Source organism: Rhinopithecus bieti, unplaced genomic scaffold (assembly GCF_001698545.2).
Source record: "Rhinopithecus bieti isolate Rb0 unplaced genomic scaffold, ASM169854v2 scaffold_21726, whole genome shotgun sequence".
Taxonomy (NCBI): Eukaryota; Metazoa; Chordata; class Mammalia; order Primates; family Cercopithecidae; genus Rhinopithecus; species Rhinopithecus bieti.
In genome coordinates, this window is record NW_016811100.1 from 332,802 (window position 1) to 353,771 (window position 20,970).

Sequence of the window (20,970 nt, forward strand, 5' to 3'; positions counted from 1 at the left end):
CTTAAATGAGTTGGCTTACTTTTTTTCTTAATGTGAGTTGGTGGCCATGGCGAGAATAACAATTACCAGTGTATTTTTCTGTCACTGCCTTGATTGTACTTGCACCATTGATGTAAATGTCAACACAGTGAAAAGGGCAGCGATGTCTTAGTATATTATGAAAAAGTGCTGATTCTGTGGATGTCCTGAAAGAGTCTCAGGGACCACACTTTGAAGACTGCTGGTTTAAAGGGAAGTTCCAAACAGCAACTTTTCTTACAAAATTGAAAGCCCATTTTATCTAGAAAAAAAATCTGTGTTTGGGGGTGGGAAGATAAAGTGCAGCTGGGATGCTGGCCACCACTGCCAGGTCATGTCTTGAGCTGGAATGAGTTGGATGCCTGTGAGAGAAGACAGCGAATGGCTTGATATTTGTTCTTGAGCAAACCAATTGTTTCTGATACTGTTTGCTTCTCTCTCTCTCTCCCTTTCTAACCTTCTGGTGAGAGAGCCTTTACGGTAAACAACTCACTTTAAATGGAGGCCTGGTACTGGGTAATTAGGAGGTGTTCCTGTTGCTCTGCAGAGGTAAGCCCCCCGTCAGTCATGCCTAGACTCTGCTGCCCCAGGAAAGTAGAACCCACCATGCAAGTCTCTTCTTACTCATGTCTCTAGTATGGGATTTAAAAATTCTCTTAGTGAAAATCATGTGTTAAATAATGAGTTTAAGCTACAGTATGAAAAATAAGGTTGTTGAGAATGGAGGACAGCTATGTAGGTGAGACTTAGAGGATGGCTGGGTCTTAGTGAGGTCATTCGTTCATTCATTCATCCATCCATGCATCGGATGTTTAGTGACTGCCTAGTATGTGATACACGCCGAAAATATAATGCTAAATGCTATCTTTTTCTTGCTGCCAGGAAGCTCAGCTGTGGCTCCCACTGAGTGGTAAGCATGCATTTGCATTGCTGTGTAATAATGTTGGTGAGAGGGAGCACAAGTTTAGTTCAGGGCAGAGGTAGACCATTCAGTTTGGGGTTAGACAAGGCTTCCCAGAGGTTTTCAGCTTTGGAAATCTGAGATATACGTACACTCAGAGTTGATGAGGCACTTTGGGATTGACTCCATAAGATGGTCCTAGGAGCTGGTATCTGAAGATGGTGGAGGCCAGTTAGTACTTTATAGACCTTAACAATATTTCCAGTTTCACCATTGCCTTTTTCTGCTCTCAGGGTACATGGGAATTCCAATTCATAATCAGACCATGTTTGGTGGGAATAGAGTGGGAGCAAAAGGGGTTTATGTTTCTGAGGTTTATCTAGGATGTTCATCCAGGCTTCCCTGTATCTCTGCCACACAGCAGAGGTCTTTCTGGTAGAAGGATTTCCATAATCCATGTATTTCCTAGAACTTGTTGGCTAAATGGCTAAGTGAATGTTTTTGGGCTGCTACCAGATCCTGCCCCTCCTGTTAATAAATAGATTAATCAATTAATCAGAAATTTTCTTAAAATTTAGATGTACATCTAAGTTGGATAAAGTAGGATCTTCAGGAGCTCTTGGCCAGTGTCAGTATATAGAACATCTGCCTGAGAATTTCTTCTAGAGAACTGGGCTCACTTGGGCTTCCCCTTGGTAAGAGATGCTGAGGTTCTGGCTGGGCTGGTCAGGATCTGATATGAGCACTGTTGTATTCTCTTTAGTTCCTTTCCAATTGCCATTAGAGGGGGTCTCTGCCCCACATTTTTAATCAGTCCTTCACCAGACTCCTGAGTTTTAGTCTGTGTCATGTCTTCATGGGCCCTTAGCATCCCCTGTCTGTGTAGGTCCTCTCGGTAAAGTCCTTCTTAAAGCACAAATAAACAAAAGCCCCATCTTCCTCTAACTACTGCTGCAAGCACAGTGAACTGATTTTAGTTCTTCACAACCTTTTCACCCCTGAGCTTCTGGCCCATAACACTCACCCCTAGTTTAGAAATCCTTCTGTCTACAAAGCCTCTGCTGACACTGCTGAATGTGGGGTCTGGGCTGCTCTTCCACACCAGTCTTGTTGTCTCTGTTATGATTATTGCTTCTCTGCACACCTGGGAAGGCAGCACAGCACAGTGTTGAAGAGCATGGCCCTGGAGTCCCGACTCTGTCACTTAGTGAGCTGTGTGGCCTGGGGTGAATTATATAGCTTCTCTGTGCCTCAGTTTTCTCACCTCTAAAATGGGAATCATACTTGGACCTATTTAACCATGTTGTTAGAAAGATTGAGATAATACATGTACTGTGCTTAGAATTGTGCTTGGTATATAGTAAATTGTCTGTAAATTATTACTGCTATTGATGCCACATTATTACTATTTTTGCTGCTACTAGAAATCTGTTTTTGCTAGTATACTCTGTTGCCCCCACCATATTCTGAGTTGAGCGAGGTCAGGATTTCTGCCCCTCATTTTCTCTGTCATAGCTTCAGTAAGTCGGCACATACATTCTATAGGTGCTGGTCGAATGTGTGATATGCTAGGACAGAGGAATGGGAGCAAAGAGGGATCTTGCAGGGTGGGGAGACAGTGGCATTCTGAGGCCTCCTGCTGGAGGACATGTCTTCAGGGCTGAGCTATACCTGATGGGCGGAAGCTAACCAGAACCAAGGATCACATGACAGCAGCACAGAGGCCCCGAGTGGTGGTTGGGGGGCGGCGGGAGGTGGGAGAAGATGGGACTGCAGAGGTGAGGCCAGCAAAGAAACTGGGAGTCATGCTGGGCAGGTTGGTCCAGTGGGAGCACGGCGTGGCCACATGTGCCGTGTAAAATTATCTAGTCACCATGGTAAGAGAGCAAAAAGAAACAAGCAAAATTAACTGTGGTATATTTCATTTAATGCAAGGTATATCCAAAAGATTGTTTCAACATGTAATATTTAAGCATCATTTCAACAAATCATATTTAATAGAGAAATACTGATGAGATATTTTACATTGTTTTTGTGCTAAGTCTTTGAGATCTGGTGCTTTTGTACTTATAGCACATCTCAGTTTGGATTGGCCACATTCCAGGTACTCAGTAGTCACACATGTCTGGTGGCTGCCACGTCAGACAGCATGGCTTGGTAGAAGACAGTTGAGAGGTAATGGGTTTTGAGTTAAGACAGTATCAGTGAGGGTGAGGGTAGTAGAACTACCTCTACTGTCAGAGCAGTCAGGGTAGTAGAACTTTACAGGACGACTGCCATGTCTCTTGCTTAGTAGATGAGTAGTGACTTCCCAGTTGATGGAAGAATTTAGGAAAACAACACAAGGTTTATTTATTTAATATTTTTCAGGAATAAAGGGGCAGGAAGTAAGATGAGTTAAGTTTTAAAGTTTGAGATTTAGTTGGGACGTTGGACCTTGTGGATATGGAGCGTAGTAGAGAGTTTATGATCTTGAGGCCTGGGAAGAGGAGCAGAAGCTCTTTAAGCCCAACACAAGACCCCCTGACCTGTCCCTTCCCCTCCTGAGCTGAGCCCACCACTCACTTGGACGTCCTGTCACTGCTCCCATCCTTTCTCTGGCTTGAGGGCTGTCTTCTTGGGCTTCAGTGGAAGATAGATAATCACCTCCCACCCCCACCAGTCAGTGGGCTGTGGTCAGAGAGGAAAAGAGAAGCATACATGGGTCTGAGTTCACAAACATGCCTTAACCTTCTTCTGAAGTGACTGAAATATTTCTTTTTTTTTTTTTTTTTTTGAGACGGAGTCTCGCTCTGTTGCCCAAGCTGGAGTGCAGTGGCATGTTCTCGGCTCACTGCAAGCTCTGCGTCCCGGGTTCACGCCATTCTCCTGCCTTAGCCTTCTGAGTAGCTGGGACTACAGGCACCTACCACCACGCCTGACTAATTTTTTCTTATATTTTTAGTAGAGATGGGATTTCACTGTTTTGTTAGCCAGGATGGTCTCAATCTCCTGACCTTGCCATCCGCCCGCCTTGGCCTCCCAAAGTATTGGGATTACAGGTGTGAGCCACTGCGCCTGGCCTGACTGAAATATTTCATAGTTCATGAGCCATTCAGATTTTAAAGTTTATTTTAAAGTTATGTACAATGAAATCACGGGCCATTTTGGATTGAAAAGAAGTTAAGATTGAGGTAGTTCAACTACTACTGGAAAATGTCTATACCTTTTTATTTTTGATATCAAATTCTGAGAACTTTTTCTGGGTCTCTTTCTAGCAGTACTTTTGTTTGGCAGTGTCTCTATGGGAATGAGATGAGGGATTGCAATTAGTTCATGGCAGAAAGGGAATGAATATTTGTTGCTTGTTGACTCTTATTTAGAATATTCAAAGATGAGGTAAGAAGCTCATCCATCTATTCAGCCATTCATTCATTCATTCATTCACCAGTCAACATTGTTGTGCATTTACAATGTGCTGGCTGCTATGTGAGATCCTGAAGGTATAGAAATAAACTGTTCTTCCCTTTAAAAATCCCAGTTACCGTATAGTGATGTAACTGCAACAAAGAGATAAATGCAGACTTGTATGGGAGAAGAAATGCAGGGCCAGAAAGGAAGGTGAAGCTTGAGCCAGGTGAAAGGGGTAATGAAGGAGAAACTTATGCAGACATAGTACAGAACATGTAGCTTTCAGAGAACAGCAAATGTTGCAATATTGCCTTGGAACAGTCTTCAAAATGTGCCTTCATTTATGTGTGCATTTGTTAGTTCTACAAAAGGTTCAAGGCACTGTATTGAGCGTTCTGGAGGTACAGCTGCTTTAAGGTGTAAATGCACGAGGCAGCATGAGTGCCCTTTTCAAGAGCAGAGAGCACATGAGCAGCTGCGGTAGCCAGACTGAGGAGATGTGACATCCACATTAACATTTGAAGGCGTCATGGGACTTTGATATTCCACCTGCAGACAAAAGGCCTCTGGTATGTGTCAGTCCCTGCATTAGATGTTGGGGATATGCATAGACACACACACCCCACACACATATGCACACACCTGCACGCACACACACGTATTTATATACATGCATACACACATCCCCCCACATACATATGCATGCATGCACACACACATATTAATATACATGCATACACACACACATGCATGTATATATAAATGACAAGAGTATAACATGCTGCTGTCCTTCAGCGCCTCACAGTCCAGAGGACTAGAGGATCTAATAATAGTCAAGCAACATGATGTTACTTGGCCTTGTGAGAGCACTTGACACCACCTGGAGAGATCGGGGAAGGCCTTGGGAAGAGGGCATGTTTAAACTGAGTTTTGAAGGTTGAGTAGGAATTAACTTGGAGAAGAGAGTGGGAAAGGACATTCTAGGTAGGAGGACTGATAAATCCACAAGCGCTAAACTGGGAAAGAGCAAAGTGCCTTTGCGTGGCTGCTGCTGCTGAGCTTGGTAGGGCTCAGCATGTGTGGTGGAGAGGAGGACATGGGCCAGGAGGGCCTGGGGTGGCCCCACACCAGTGGCGCTGAGGGTTTCAGCTTTCAGTGTGGTTCACAGGGAATCACCAGTCAGTTGTACAGAAGCATGGGCGCTTTACATTTTAGAATGATCTTGCTGAAATCAGAAGATTCATTGACAAAGATGAGACCAGCAGGAGGAAGACACATGAAGAAGCCCTTTGGTTCGGGCCTGGACTGGAGAAGCACAGGTGAAGGAAACTGCCACTGGGAAGGTTGTGGGGAGGCAGGTCTTCACTACCAGGTGGACATGGCCAGTGAGGGTGGGGAAGAAACCAGGTTTTTCTCTTGGTTGGGTGACTGTGTATCACAGCGACATTAACCAAGCTGGAGAAATGGGTGGTTGGCAAAAGAAGGTGATTCTGATTTTTGGCAAGCTGATCTTGAGATGCCAGGAGGAAACATCCAGTCTCAGGTGGAAATAAGCATCTGACTGTGCCATGCAGATATGGAATCCTTATGACCACCCAGACTTAAGGGAGAACATAGAGGACCCAAGTCAGGAAAGGATGGAAGAGGGAAGAATCATCAGTGACAAGATATGACAGAGAGTAATGGTGTAGTAGCAAAGGGTTTCCCCAACTTTGGTTTTTGAAAAACTTGAAATCCATAGAAAAGTTAAATGAATAATACAGTACACACCTGCTTATCATTCACCTAGAACTAACAGTTGCTAACACTTTGTCAGTTTTGCTTTAATCTGTTACTGCCATTGCCCTCCTGAAGGAAGCAAGGGAGTTGGCCATGGAGATATTTTGGCAAGAACTCTGAGGGCAGAGGTAGCCTGTGCAAAGCCTACACATCCTGAGGTAGAAGGATGTGTAGCTTGTTGTCTGCCGGTAAGGAATTGATGTGGCTGGAGTGAGAGAAAGGGGGAGAATTATAGGAGAAGTGTTAGGGAGGTGGCAGAGGTCCATATGTTTGAGGGCCTTGCAGGCCATGGTGAGGTGAGGACTTCAGATTTTCCCGTGAAGGAGATGAGAAGGTACTGGAGATCATTAAGAGAAATGTGATATGATCTGATTTGCATTTTGAAAGAATTGCTCAGACTGTGTAGTGGATTAACCAGGGTGGAGGGTAGGCCTAGCAACAGGAGGTCAGGTAGAGAGGTGACTGCTGTAGTCCAGGCAGGGTCTTGATGTCACCTGGACAGGGATAGTAGGGGGGAAAGGCCACTAGGAGTGTGTCCTTTGTCTATGTTGAAGGAGGAGGCAGCGTGATTTACAGAATGGATTAGAGGTGATTCAAAAGTAAGACTAAGTGAAGGGTCAAGGGTGACTCAAGTTTTTGGCTTCTGCTGCTGGTGCAGTAACAGTTTGTGGAGAAACCAAGAACCTGCTTTGGAATGCATTAAATTTGAGGTGGCCGTTGGGATATCTGTGTGGCTGTATGGAGTAGACAGCTGGATAGAGAAGTCTAGAGTTGAAGGAAGTGGTCTGGATTGGAGAAAGGACTTTAAGAATCATTGACATATAGGTAGTATTTGAAGTGATAGGTAGATTCTCTCGCTGGGAGAGAAAAAAAAAACACAGATAGAGTTGAGATCCAAACTCAGAGGCCTGGAGTGCCCCAGAAATTATAGGTCGAGAAGTTGATGAGAAACTAGGAAGAGCGCAGAAGGCAGGAGAAGAGGGCTGTCCTGAATGTCATGCGAAGAAGCGAGGAGTGAGCAGCTGTGACAGGTGCTGCCGATAGGTCAGGTGGGATGAGAGAGGAGAGCCTTGGAGGGCACCTTGGTGAGAGCAACTTTTGTGGAATGTTAGTGTGCAGTCAGAGCAAGTTCAACAGTGAATGGGAGGAGAGGAAGTGAAAGCCGCAAATATTGTTGCTGTTTCAAGGATTCTGCTCTAAAGAGGAGCAGAGCTGGAGGAAGGTGTGTTGAGGCTCTGTAGATGCTTGAAGAAGTGAAGAAGGTGAGGTAGAAGGATGTGCAGCGGGAAGGAAGGTCAGGTAGGAGGCAAATTCAAAAGTACGTTGGTAGATCACTTTGGAGGAGATAGCTGTTTAAATTAGTCCTTGAGGCAGACTTGTTTTAAACGACTGAAAGAATGTTGCTACAAGGGTGTTCTGTGTTAGAGTGACTGAAAGCCAGCGCAGAGCTTGCCTTGGCTGGTGCTCAGTAGCTGCCGAAGCTCATGGCACTCTGATGGTGGATATCTGTGCTGTCGCAGCCACATGCTCAGCTGTGCTGGGAAGAATTTGGGTCCCCAGAGGCTTCCTGCCCTTAACTCCCTGAAGTCAATGCTGTCCCCCTGCCCGGCAGCTCTGTGTGGGACTCCTCACGGTGCTGGGACTCTGAGTAACTGCTGGTTCCTGTCCTTTCTGCTTTCCCTTTCTTCTCCCCTCTCTCTTTGTGGTTTATTTGCTGTGGATCTAGGACTTTAGAGGTTCACAAACATGAATGAAGTTTTTTTACTTAAGCATAATTATTCTGTGCATGGTGAACTGTCTAATAATTATTATTTTATGACATGTATTCAATATAGACTAAAGTTACTGTGAGCAAACCTCACAGATGTTAGTTAGGTATCTGAAATGAGATAGTGTATTATAGGAATGTTGTTCTGAAAGTTTTTATATGGGAAAAGTAAATTGTATTTGAAGGTTTGGTTTAGATTTGTAATTCTAGTATATTTTATTTTTTTCTGGCGTTTCATAGTTTTTCAAATCAATTTTATTTTTCTGTGTGTATCTGAGAAACTTCCTTAATACTCCCCGCTGAAATCATTTTACTCCCCACCCGCTCTTACAAATACTTCATTCCTTACTTCATTTTCATTTTTGAAGTGTGGAGATGGTTATCATTGAAGCAGGACTACAGCAGAGACCCCCAGATGGTCTGAGAGTTAGAAGAGACTTCATAGAGATCAGTTCATCCACTTCCATTCTAGACGAGGAAGTTGAGGCATCTTGAGTTGTTTTCCCATTTGTTTGTTATGATCAGAAACCAAACCTAATATTAAATCCTTCAAGTTTTACTATCCTTCCTTCTAACAACTTCTCTGAAAGGAGCCACTCACATGCAGTGGCTGGTGTACTTCAATGCGGTGGCTGCAACCCTGCAATACCATGGGCCGTCCAGTGTTAGGGCCATCTGGGCCAGCGCTGCTCTGACCCTGTCCTCCAGCTTGTATTAGTTTGGTCCTTCCTCATTGAGATAAATTCATTCTACATGTTGTTTCCTGTTTGCCAGCTGTCCCTGGGGATGGTGGAGATGGTGACAGATTCAAAAACCTGTGAGATTGCTCCCCAAGTAATTGCTATTTACATTTCTGAATTTGCTGTAGTAGAAACTGAAGAGAAAATCTTTAGGTTCTTGGTCAGCAGTGGACTAGATATCAGACGACTATTACATTTTGGTACTACAGAGCTTATTCAAATAATTTTGAACAATAATGTTAAGCTACCATGAAAAAAAAAAACCTGCACTCCTTTGTTTGCAATAATTCATACGTAAGTACTGCTAAAACACCCCATCTTATGGGACTAATTGCATTCTTATTCATCACCCCAAATTGTATTTTAAGTGAGAATATCAGAACATTAAGTATTTGTATTTTAGGCTGAAATGAAGATATTCTGTCATAAGTAATCTAAAGTAATATGTTTTCAAAGTAGGGATGATTCTTTGATATAAACAAGTTGAAATAGAAACAAACCTCAAATACAAATCCTTTTGTAATAGCATCTCTGTAGTATTTTTCAAAGCGTTCAAGTATTTCCAAATAAACACATGTTTAAGAACTCTAACTAAGGCTGCCGAATAGTTGTTGACGCTGAGGCCAGGCTAAATCACACAGCCGTTTAAACTGAAACAGCTCAGTTCAGAGGATACTGCTGTTTTATAACCATATTTAAAAATGTGTTCCTCTTTTACTCCCTCAAACTGGGTTCAGGGATATAATGGATCCCATTATAGGTAAAAGGTCTGTGACTCAGCCATCGAGCTACTCAAACTCTTGGCTGTTTTAATTGCTACCATTAAAGCTTTAGTACTTTTATCTCATAAAAATAGATATCATTGATGTAAAATGTGTGCCTATTGAAGATACATGTGTACCTCTGCCCTTATAGTTAGCTAATCAGCCATTTGAGTTTGAAGTTAGTTAGGTTTTATGCAGATGGGAACATGACATAGATCACAAATTTGTTCAGATTTAGTCATTTAATTAAGAAAAAAATTCCATGTAGTAATAAGGACAATATCTAACTAGAATGTCTTCCAAGATGATGCTTATTTTGTTTTGGTTTGCCTTTTAACTACATTTAATTGATGGAACGATGGTAGATTTTTACTAATCTCTTTCTTGAAAGAGAATAGTGTTTCTGTGGTTCTAATACTGTGACTTCAGTGATTCGAGGAAATACTTGAATCACTCTTCTGTCTCTATTCAACACATCTGTTTAAGTGTGGTAATTGGAGATGTTTCTCTGGCTATATTTTGGTGTATACTTGTAGACAAAAATAAAGCCCTGCAAAGGGGAAAATATCAAAGTGTGAAGGAAACTCCAAGAACATACTGGAAACTAAATGTTAAGATGTGAAAAGCTAGTTCATTCTGGGCTTTTCCTTCCAGTATTTGAGCATGTCACAGCCATTCATTATTCATATTGTGCTACGCAAACAAGGTGCAGTGACTCTAGAAGAGTTCTAAAATGAGTACATCTCAGGACAGCTTAACTGCCTAACCACTGTGTACATACACATTACTTTCTCTGTTGTGAAAATAAATTAGCAAATAATTAGTGGGACAGTTTTTTAAGTTATTCTGTTCTGCAGTTGTAATTGCGGGATTGTATTCAGATAAGAGAGAAAATCTGACTGTAAAAGGGTCTCAAATCTGAACAATTCTAAAACTAAAACCTACCCACACAAAACATTTGTGAGCTGATATACATAACCAGGCTTCTATTCTTGCCCAGCTGTGTAGATTCAATTATAATAATTTTCTCAGTTGCACAACACTGCTGTTTGTTTATTATTGCGTTATTAGTTAGTGAATGAACCTCCCTCTTTTTGACCCCTCAGCAGTGTTTATAAAACACTTAATTGCTTTGGTGTCTTCTGTTTTGTGCGTAGTTCCAGCTGGAAGGAGTCATGGGGACACAGTCCCCTCTAAGTGTTAAACTGACTGTTTGTAATATGCATCAAACTTTCTTTCCAAGTAAGTATCAGGAATCTTTAATATTGCTTATAACATGGCTGCTTAGAGTTTTTTGCTTGAAAATGAAGAGGTTTTTTGTTTGTTTGTTTGTTTTCTTTTTTAATCTCCCTGTGATGATTTACGTGGTAGTTAACTAACTTGTTAGACTCTAGCTTTTCTTGCTTGTATAACATAGGCACTCCCTTTATCTCACCTGAACTCTTCCTGTCTGAACGGGTCCTACCTCTGCCTAGCTGTTATCTTACACCCAGTTCTCTTTGCCGTTACATCTTCCACTTCTTTGGAGAAACTTTAGCAGAATTGTATGAGCTACAGTGATTAGGTAGTTAGGTATCTGAAATGAGGCATAATGGTTGAGAATGTGGGCTTTGCCAGAGGTTGCCTGGTTTGAATCTTGATTCTTCTTATAACCAGCTTTTTGTGATGTGCAGCAAATTTCTTAACCTCTTCTAATGCCTTCATTTCCTCATCTGTAAAATGGTGATGACTTCATTGGTTGTCTGGAACAGTGCTGGGCACAGAGGTGCTCAGTGATATCACAGCAGTGGCCTCTTTACGAAGGCTTAGTAAAGGAAGTCCTGCTGTGCTGTCTTTATGTGAAAGGATAAATATCTCACTAGGAAAGGGCACTCTACGTAGAAAAACAATTTCAGATGAGAGTTGCAAAAGATTTTACGGTATACATTAGTTTTTTGTTGTTATGTGACACTTTACAGGTTGACTATCTCATTCAAAATGCTTGGATTGAGAAGTGTTTTGGATTTCAGATTTGTTTCAGATTTTGGAATATTTGCATTATGTTTATTTGTTGATCATCCCTAATTCGAATATCTGAAATTCAAAATGCTCCATTGAGCGTATCCTTTGAGTGGTATTTCAGTACTCAGAAAGTTTCAGATTTCGGAGCATTTGGATTTCAGATTTTTGGATTAGGGATACTCACTCTGTACCACAAACTTTATGGCTTAAAACAATATCTGTTTCCTCTCTCAGTTTCCATAGATCAGAGTTCGGGCATGGTTTAGCTGGGTCCTCTGCTCGCGCCTCACAAGACTGCAGTCAGAAGTCATTAGGACTGTGTTCTCCTCTGGAGTCTTGACTAGGGAGGAATCCACATTCAGGTTGCCCACAGGATTCATTTCCTGTGCTATTTGACTTGGACAGGGGGCTTCAGTAACTGCTGGCTGTTGCCTGGGGCCACCTTCAGCTCCTGAAGTTCTGCACCATGTTGGGTTCCCCACCAATGTAGAGTTCTCACCCTCAAGAAGGGTCTCCACCCTCTTTAAAAGCATCCCCCAGTCAGACCTAGCCAGAATAATTGCCCTTTAAGTAACTCCAAACCAATTGATTTGGAAATCTTGATCACACATGTGAAATCCTTTTACCTTCACTGTATTCTATTGGCTTGAGGGTCACAGGTCCCTCCACACTCAGAAGATAGAGATAATGGGGCCATCTTGGAATTCTGCCTCCCCACAAGATGTACGTGAGTTTTTATAGGACAAGAGTAGTCTGTCATTAAGCAATTATTGAAAACTAAATTTGCTAGACTCTCAGTCTTTGAATCCTGGAGAACTTGCCTAGAGTGTGTAAATTAACTTTATCACTGTGCTGCTTGTAAATTGATTTTTTTCCCCTTCAAAAATTGTTCTGTTCCCAATTCTGCACAAACCCCTGGGATTGTTCAGTGTTGCAGACACACCTTCGATAGTCTTTGAAGTTTGACTTTTAAAATTCTTAAGAACAGCGTAGTAAGTTACTTTGAATGTTGACCCTTTTAAGGTAGTAGAAACTTAAATGCAAATTTGGTAAAAATTGCTTTACCAGAACCAAACTCTGCATTTCTTCTTTCCAGTTTAAAGGTTAAACCTGCAAAGCGTTTTGACCAGCCAGGAAGTACTGTTGTTGTCTTTTGTTTTGCCGAGTCTGATCCTTAGTAAGCTGGGTAACTTCAGGTATGGGTGTCCACTGCCAAATTCAAACTTCCAGACACCTCTTTGAGAACACTATGGACCTTAGGGCTAACTTGAAATAAACAAGACAGATGCCTTGAGACTGAAATTGGTTCTATAGAACCAATTCTATATTCATGTATAGTTCTCATTCATGTATAGTTACTAAGGTGAGCCCACTAAGGGAAGGGCAATTTATGCAAGGTGGTGAAGAAAAGAGAGAAGGGAGAGAATGAAATTTACTTTGTTAAGGCCCATGAACATACTATATTTGCCATTTTTACTTCTAGAAAATAATGTCCAGTAGAAGAACATTTGCTGATTTACTGCCCTAAGGAGCTCAGAAATTTAGAACAAGAGGGTGAAAGTATGACTGTGTCTCAGATTCCTCTAATGGGCTCATATTTTGGTTTGCTTGTGATTAGTCAGCGGCACCATGATGTTCACATTGGAGACCATGCCTTTTCTTGGGTTGTTACTCTTGTTCTGTCATTCCCATTCGATCATTTATAAAGCAACAACAATATCACCCACCTCACCAACCTCATAGGGTTATTGTAGGAGTCCGAGAGAAGAGGTATATAAAATGTTCAGCAGAGAGAATAGGTGGGGCGGGCCTGCTGCCTCAGGGGGCTACCCCTCTGCTTGTGGCCTGGGAGATCTAGGAAGTTACTCACTCTAACTGCAATAAACTTCGCATTGTGTTGCACTTGTGGTGGTTTTTGTTTCTTCCTTGCCCGGAGAAGTGATGGTTCTGTTGGCCCTCTTTTTTCCCTCAAAATTACTCCAGATTTGGAGATGTAAGATGAGGAACACAGTCTAAATACTGGCATACCCTTTTTAGAAGGCTAGCACATGTAAAAACATCATTCAAGTCTCGTATAAACAAGCTAATTTTTGCAAGCATTTATGAAGCAACAGAGACACATCAAAAGCAAGTTCAATTTAGCATTAGCTCAACTCTGTGCCCTAGGGGTGTGTGTATAGATAAACAGGCTGTTTCAACTATATGGCCCCTAAATGCAAGCCTGTGACTTCATCTGGTACTTTTCCTAAGAAGTAGCAATGAATCTGTGACAAAGATGGAGAAAAGAACTGGCTGCGTTACAGTCTTTGAAATATAGTAGATGGTGATTTGGGGTGGGGAGAGTTTTCAAGACAGGGCAAGGAGCGGGCTTATTTTTTTGTGGTTCTTGAGGAGTTGGTTCAGTCCCTGGGACAAAGTAGGCCTCAATATTGATTGCATTGAATTATGCCAGTGGAGTGATTTTGAGAATCATAGTGGATAATGTTTGTTGGCTGCAAAGCATAGTAAGAATACCAGTTCTCACCTACATCGTTATCTTTGAGTAAAAGGTTAGTGATTCTCTACAGCTTTAGTTTGGAACTAAACTAGAGTTTTTCTCCGACCCTTTGAAGGCAAAACCCTCAAATTTGTGTTAAATTTTGTAGCCATCTTAACCTGCAGATTAGGGTTAGGATCTTAAATAGAAGTAAGGCCTTTACGGTTTTGGAGAAGGACAGCAGTCTGCTCTCTAGGCTTGTGCTGCAGCTACAACTAGGGTTGGAGAACTCCACAGCCACCCCCTTTGGCTGAGGATACCACTGTTGGGGGTCCTGGTCACATACCAGACCTTCTCACAAGAGGCTTGGTCAAGTATGTGGATTTTGTAGCAATAGCTCCTGTGTTAGGATTCTAGTTTTGCCATTTTCTAGCTGTGTAACTTTGGGTAAATTAATCTTAAGGTTTCAACTCCATCATTTATAAAGCAGCAATAATATAACTCACCTCACCAGCCTCATAGGGTTATTACAGGAAACTGAAGACAAGAGGTATGTAAAATGCTTAGCAGAGCACATGCTGCATGTAACTATACAACAGATGATTAAAGGAAATGTCATTCAGTACAGTGTTGCAGGATGGCTTTAGGACTGGTACCTTGGTGCTGTCTCTCCGCTCAGCACCCTCTTCCCATTGCCCTAGGAGGGCCAGGCTGGGGCAGCCTTGCTGGCCCAGCAGCTTGGCTCTGTGCTTGCAGAGGTGACCCTTGCCCACTGGTACCCCTGGACCTGCAGGGCAGCACCAGGCAAGGGTGGACAACTGGTCAGAATCATGTTGGTGGAGAACAGAGAGACAGGAAAGGGGAGACGGCTGGAAGGGCAGTGGTGGATATGGCAGAGGGTGAAGGAGCTGAGGGCAAACGCCCTGTTCTCCTCCACTTGGGGGGAGCCTTGTTTCAGTTAGAATTTCTCAGACGTTTAGAAAAGGGTTTAGCATTGTCAGAGTTCACTGCTTATGTTATCCCAGTCAATCTGACTATAGAAACACCACAGAGTAGTGTTTTACACATTATAAATGCTGTTGGACCGTTCCTGTGGTATCACTCCACTCCTAAATATGGAGAACATGCTTGGTATTCTGTTTCTGATGTGAAACTTTTCAACATGACTGCTTGGTTCATTATTTCCATTGTTTTGGATGCTACTAATTCAGAATGTGTTTATAATTTAGATGCCATAAAGGTGGCTCATGTTAATTTGTAGCCATTTAAGATTTTGTTCATATGGTTAATCTATTCTGACAGCTTTAAAACACAAGCAGAAAGCCAAAGTTTCAAAATGCCTTCAGATAATTTTCAACTAGATATTTCAACAGTAATTTAAAATTTTGTTTATAAAATTTAATGATTCTGAGGTACATGCTAAGATAAATTATTTCATTATGCTATATCAAAATTCATTTTATTTAACTTTGTAATTATCTTGACTGTGTGTGTAACAAAAATTATACAAGTCGTTCTTATATGATTATACTAGTTTATTCCTACCAGTGACTTGAGAATAAAATAAACAGCCAAGTCAGCGAGCTGTTTCAGTGCATTTTATATAAAGTTATATTTGTGCATAGTGTAATATGCTATCTTTTAAAACATTTGATAATCAATGTTTTGAGAAAGAAAGATGGACAGATACACATACTTACGTACCCCTGTGCTAGAGAAGGTGATGAATTTGCCATGCTATCGCTATATCAGTATAATCAAAAGTATATTTTGAAGGACATTTAAAATCTTCATGGAAAGAAGGGAAGCCATGGCTAAACACCCGTAGGACACTCTCTGTACTGTCTCCATTGCCACTTTCCCCAGTCATTAAGGGCTTGGAAAGTCCTGCAGTGAAGAAAACTGAATTTTGGTTAGCACAGAATTCTTTTTTTTTTGAAATGGAGTCTTGCTCTGTTGCCTAGGCTGGAGTACAGTGGTGTGATCTCAGCTTGCTGCAACCTCCACCTCCCGGGTTCAAGCAAGTCTCCTGCCTCGGCCTCCCAGGTAACTGGGATTACAGGTGCATACTGCCATGCCCGGCTAATTTTTTGTGTTTTTAGTACAGATGGGGTTTCACTGTGTTGGCCGGGCTGGTCTCCAACTCCTGACCTCAGGTAATCTGCCTGCCTCGGCCTCCCAAAGTGCTAGGATTACAGGCGTGAGCCACCGCGCTTAGCCTGTCACAGAATTCTTTAAACTCATGTTACCTGAGACCTGTTTTTATGTGACACATTTGAATATCCTTAACTTGTTCTGTACTCGTTGCCTTCTCAATTAATTCATATAGCCATTCAATATAAATATGTTTTCCTGGAAATTGTTAAGAATGAGCTGAATAAAACTGACTGGCATATAAAAAAACTTGAACTCAGGGCCCTGAGTATCATTAATACTGATTTTTGACCAAGCAGAAAATATTTCAGTCCTTGATCCTCTTAAGAATATTTTGTGCTTTTATTTTATATCAAATAATTAAAGTTTATTATCCCAGTTGACCATTCAAACTGCTATCCGCTCATCTTGATCTCCTCCCTTACAAAGCAGATTTTAAAAGCTTGCTTGTGAAGCATTTGCATGTCTGCAGTCACCCAGTCTTAGGCAGGATTTGTTGTTCAGGCTGGTTCCTTTGCCTCGCCCTCTCTCTCAGCCTGGGACAGTTTGTAGAAAGCCTCCCTGGTCTCAGCCTGGGTTAGGTGCTCTGCGGTCTTTCCCAGCAGGTACTATGGCTGCCTTGTTTACTGTGAGAGCCTCAAATATTTGTTGAATAAATACATGAATTGGGTACTAGATACCAAATGCATCTTCTTTTTTATCAGTGTCATTGTTACAATCTCAATAGGACTCGCTGAAACTTTGCTAAATGTTCTTTTGAATCATTGCACACTCTTCTGGCTGAAGATCGAGTGTAGTTTTCATACCAGAATTCCTTTTTTGAAGAGTGTAGAAGGGTCAAGAACCTGGGGAATACTGGAAAAAATAAAATTAAGAATGTTTGTAATAAAATGTGTCTCCAAAGCCTTTTTAAGATACCAAATAGTACGTTTCAATCTTAAATGACTACTTGATATTTGTATTTTCATGAGCCATTTAAGCAATAGTTTAGTGTTCTTAAAGCTTGTATTTGTGCTTCTTGGGACTTAACTGGCCTGCCTCTTCTTCACCAGAATCTTATTTTCTCTGAGAGTACAAGTGCCTCCTCCTCATTGACTCCCTTTAGCTTAATTTGTGGGGAGGCTTTTGTTTTCATAAGTACCATGTTATTCTGGTCCCCTTGGTCTTTTCTTTTTCTATAAAGCATTGTTTTGATTTTAGACTTGTTTGTATGTAAATAAACATGTAAATAAATACATTTGTCTGTAAATAAAATGTTTATCCTTGGGTGCCCTGTATTACAAAATGTTAGTTTGCAGAGATCATACATGTTGAAAGCATGGCACACACTGTTAACATTGCATCACTTGCTCATGCTATACTCAATATTGCTAACAGGCTGAGGCTTCAGCAGTATAATTAAGGCAAAACATGATGAAATTAGATAGCTTTTTAAGCCAGAAAATGCTGATGAATTGTGGAAGAAATCACACTGAGATAAATAAAAAGTTGCTTTTTTACATATCTTTTCATTTTCTTTGATGATTCTCCTATCATTTTGGGTTGGATTTGCTTAAAAGAAGCAGAGGGATTGCCCTCACTTCCCCCACTAGGTCTCCTTTGGTTAAATTTGCATCTTATCCATTCTGCTGTTTTATATACGATCATTTAGTTGTATGTCTTTTCTAATTTATATGTTGTGAACAATGGAGTTAAAGAAACGAACAATTGTCTTTAGCTTATGGTAATTTTTTCAACAAAACACACTCACCTTAGATCGTTTTTATTTATAGTTTAAGTATAGTTATGCTGTTTAAGTTCCAAAAGTTCATGGCAGTCTGTATATATTCCATAATGTTCCAAATGGCATATGGAATTATAGTAGAATATATGTCAAGCAGAAAGTTTGACAAGATGTTATTTAAAAATACCTTTGGTATCTAACATTCTCCATGTTTGCTCTAATAAATGAGAGGTTTTAGGAATGCCCTACATGGTAATATCAGATGTTAATGGCATTGATTACCTGTCAGGCAGTGGGAATTGATGGGAAAATGTCTGCTGTAAAATTAAATAGCATTAGAGAAGACTGTACCATGCATCTGGTGGGGTGGGGGGTGAAGGGGGGACATGGCTGGGCCTGGGAGACTTTGTCAGGGTATTACTGGGAGCTCCAGGTTTTTTTCCCCACATGATTAAGGCAGGCCATCTGTTCTTTGTTAAATGTTTACAAAAACAGCTTTTCTCTAAAAGATTTAAGGAGATGTGGGTCTGGTAAACACTATAATATTTCTGAGCACCTTTTTCACCCTATTTCAGATGGTACCAAAACATAATTCTGCTGCATATCAAATAGAATTAATACTTTTTTTGTTTTTGATCTTCACTTTTTTCCTCCTTATGCAAGATTAAATTTTTTACTGAGTTCATTTATGGCTTCATTTATTTATGGCTTCATTTATTACTAAAAGGAGCATCTAACATGATTTGTATGCTAAAGTGTGTAGATATACTTTAAATCTTTTTGTGTTACGTGTTTTATGCTTTTCCTAAGTCATTACTGTGTACCGGGGAATCTCTCATTAGAAGCTGGTGTTCTATTACTGGAGCGAATGGCATGCAGATTAAAGAAGGGTAAACATACCTGGTATTAATTCTCCATTCTAAGTTTTAATCATTGTTTAGACTTTCGTCTTTTCCTCTCTTTCCAGGAACAACTTTTTCTTTCATTTCCTGAAAAATAGCTTGTCCCAAATAAGTTTGATCTCTGTGTCCTGTGCAAAAAATATAGGGCTTTTTCCTTTTTAATTACATTGGGAAATAATGTGTACAAACTAACTCGACTTATGCAAACTAAATATAAAACAGTTAAATCAGGTCCCCTTGATACTTAGGTAATGATAATTTGGACAGTACCTCTGTTGATGTGTAAGAGTGTTTGTGAGGAAAGGATAGAGAGGCAGAGGGTAACTTTGGCAGTGTTTAGTTAGCTGTGTTATCCCTGCATGGAAATCTGCTCATGTAGATCTACATCTATGTATTCTTCTTCAAACTTTGACCTTGCCTCTGTGTTTCCTATATATCGTTACTCTTTTTTCAGCCTCATTCTCCCTTAGCTGTGACCAAGGAAAGGGCAATAAGTATTTTAAGATTTTTTAATGCCACCGGATTTTAGAAGAAACTTTGGAAATCACTTATCAATCACCTAACCCCAAACCATCATTTTGCAGAAAAAGAAACTAACCCCAGATAGGTGAAGTGATTTTTTCCCAGATGATGTAGCTGATGGTAGAGCCTGGACTTGAATTTTAATCTCTTAACTCAGAGTTCTGGGCTCTTTCTCTTACACCAGAGCAATTGAGTGAAACCTGTGAGCCTTTCCCAGAAAGATGATGTATAGAAGATGTTAGGAAGAGGTAGACAGAATCAGAAAGTACTAGAGTTAGGAAACTAGATTCAAATCTTAGCTCTGTCACTAACAGTGTGACCTGGGGTGGCCACATCACCTTCTTGGACTTTTCCTTTCTGAAAGATGGAGGCAAATTATCACTTTTTTGTTGTGAGATTCAGGGGAATTAACACATCTAGCAAACATAACGTAGCTTGGTGCATGGCATCAAATAGCTGCTCAATAAATATTAAGTGTATTGGAATTGAATTTACAGTACCTGTATTTTAATGTTTAATTCTAACCTTCCTCCTTTTCTCGTAGTAAGCCTTGGCGTGTACAGTAGTCACAAGGCTCTGGAGATGTGGGCTTGGGCTCACCTGCCTGCTCCTCTTCTGTAGGTCATGTGCTGAGGAGTGAGGACTCTGGAACTATTGGCTCTGATGTCAGTCTCAGTTCTGTCACTTAACATCTGTACCTCCTCGGGCAAGTTACTTCATCTTAGAGTGGCAGTGTCTTCAACTATAAAATTAGAAGAATCACCTAACACTTAGGGCTGGTGTGAGGATTGAATGGTACCACGCCGTAAAGCGTATATGCCTGGCACATAGTAGATCGTTTATATTACAGTTAGTATTGCATGCCAGAAGCAGCATATGAAAAAGGCAGGAAATGAGAGACATATGTAGATTTAATATTTTCAAGTATTTTGTTGAAATGTAAATGTTCGTTAGATGTCATAATTTATGGTATAGATGATAATCCAGGCAGCCCTGCTCTGGTTTGGATGGTGAGCTATGAGGGAGGCTGTTGTGTGCAGGAGTCACTTCCTCCGATCTTGGCTGACCACTAAGAATCTCATCCTAAATGTGGTTAGTTTTCAACTCTATTTAAGATAGTGTCTGGGTGTATCCCTAGTGGATGTCAAGAACCTCCCAAAGGCATGTCACATTAATTTATTTGCGTTATCTCTCCCTTGGTGAAATTTTGAAATACAAAGCTTAAAGAGGTTAAGAAAAACATGTTCTACCTTTCATGTCAATGCAAGAAATTTCACCAATCCAAAATCATCAAGTTTGGGTATGTGGTTTTAATTTGATATTTTAATGTTGTTTAAACCAGAAATGACTTGTGTAAGATTTATATTATGTTTACACATTTATTTTAGACTTTCACAGTACTAGAATATCTTGAAATGTTCAGTATTCTTGCTCATTTTAAAAATGGCTAAATTATATACCTTTAATTTGAGTTCCCATTCCCACATGGGGCTAGAACTCAACTTAGATGTATTCTTTGTGGCTTAGTTTTGCCTTTCACCATTTTCATGTAGGCTGTTTAAAAAATGGACAGTGTCTTAAGTTGGATTAATTTTTACTTCCTGAACTGATTTTTTTACTGTATTAACTAAAGTGCTATTTTAAAACTTTCTTACTTAAAAGATTGTCTCTTAAAGAAACATATTTTTTTTTGGATGTGAGAAGATGATAGATTCTACAACGGTATAGTTAGAAAAATATTTGCTACTTAAGTATAGAATAAGTTTCAGAAACATCAGCCACTAACTTTCAGTTCTTTTCTTTACTGTGAAGAATGATAAACTAATTTCAAT

General features: G+C 40.6%; 1 protein-coding gene across 1 annotated transcript in view; it reads left to right on the top strand.

Moving 5' to 3' along the window:
- CHD7 (chromodomain helicase DNA binding protein 7) overlaps positions 1 to 20,970 on the top strand; it is a 140,753-nt gene that overhangs the window by 32,616 nt on the left and 87,167 nt on the right. The gene's annotated exons all lie outside the window — the stretch shown is intronic.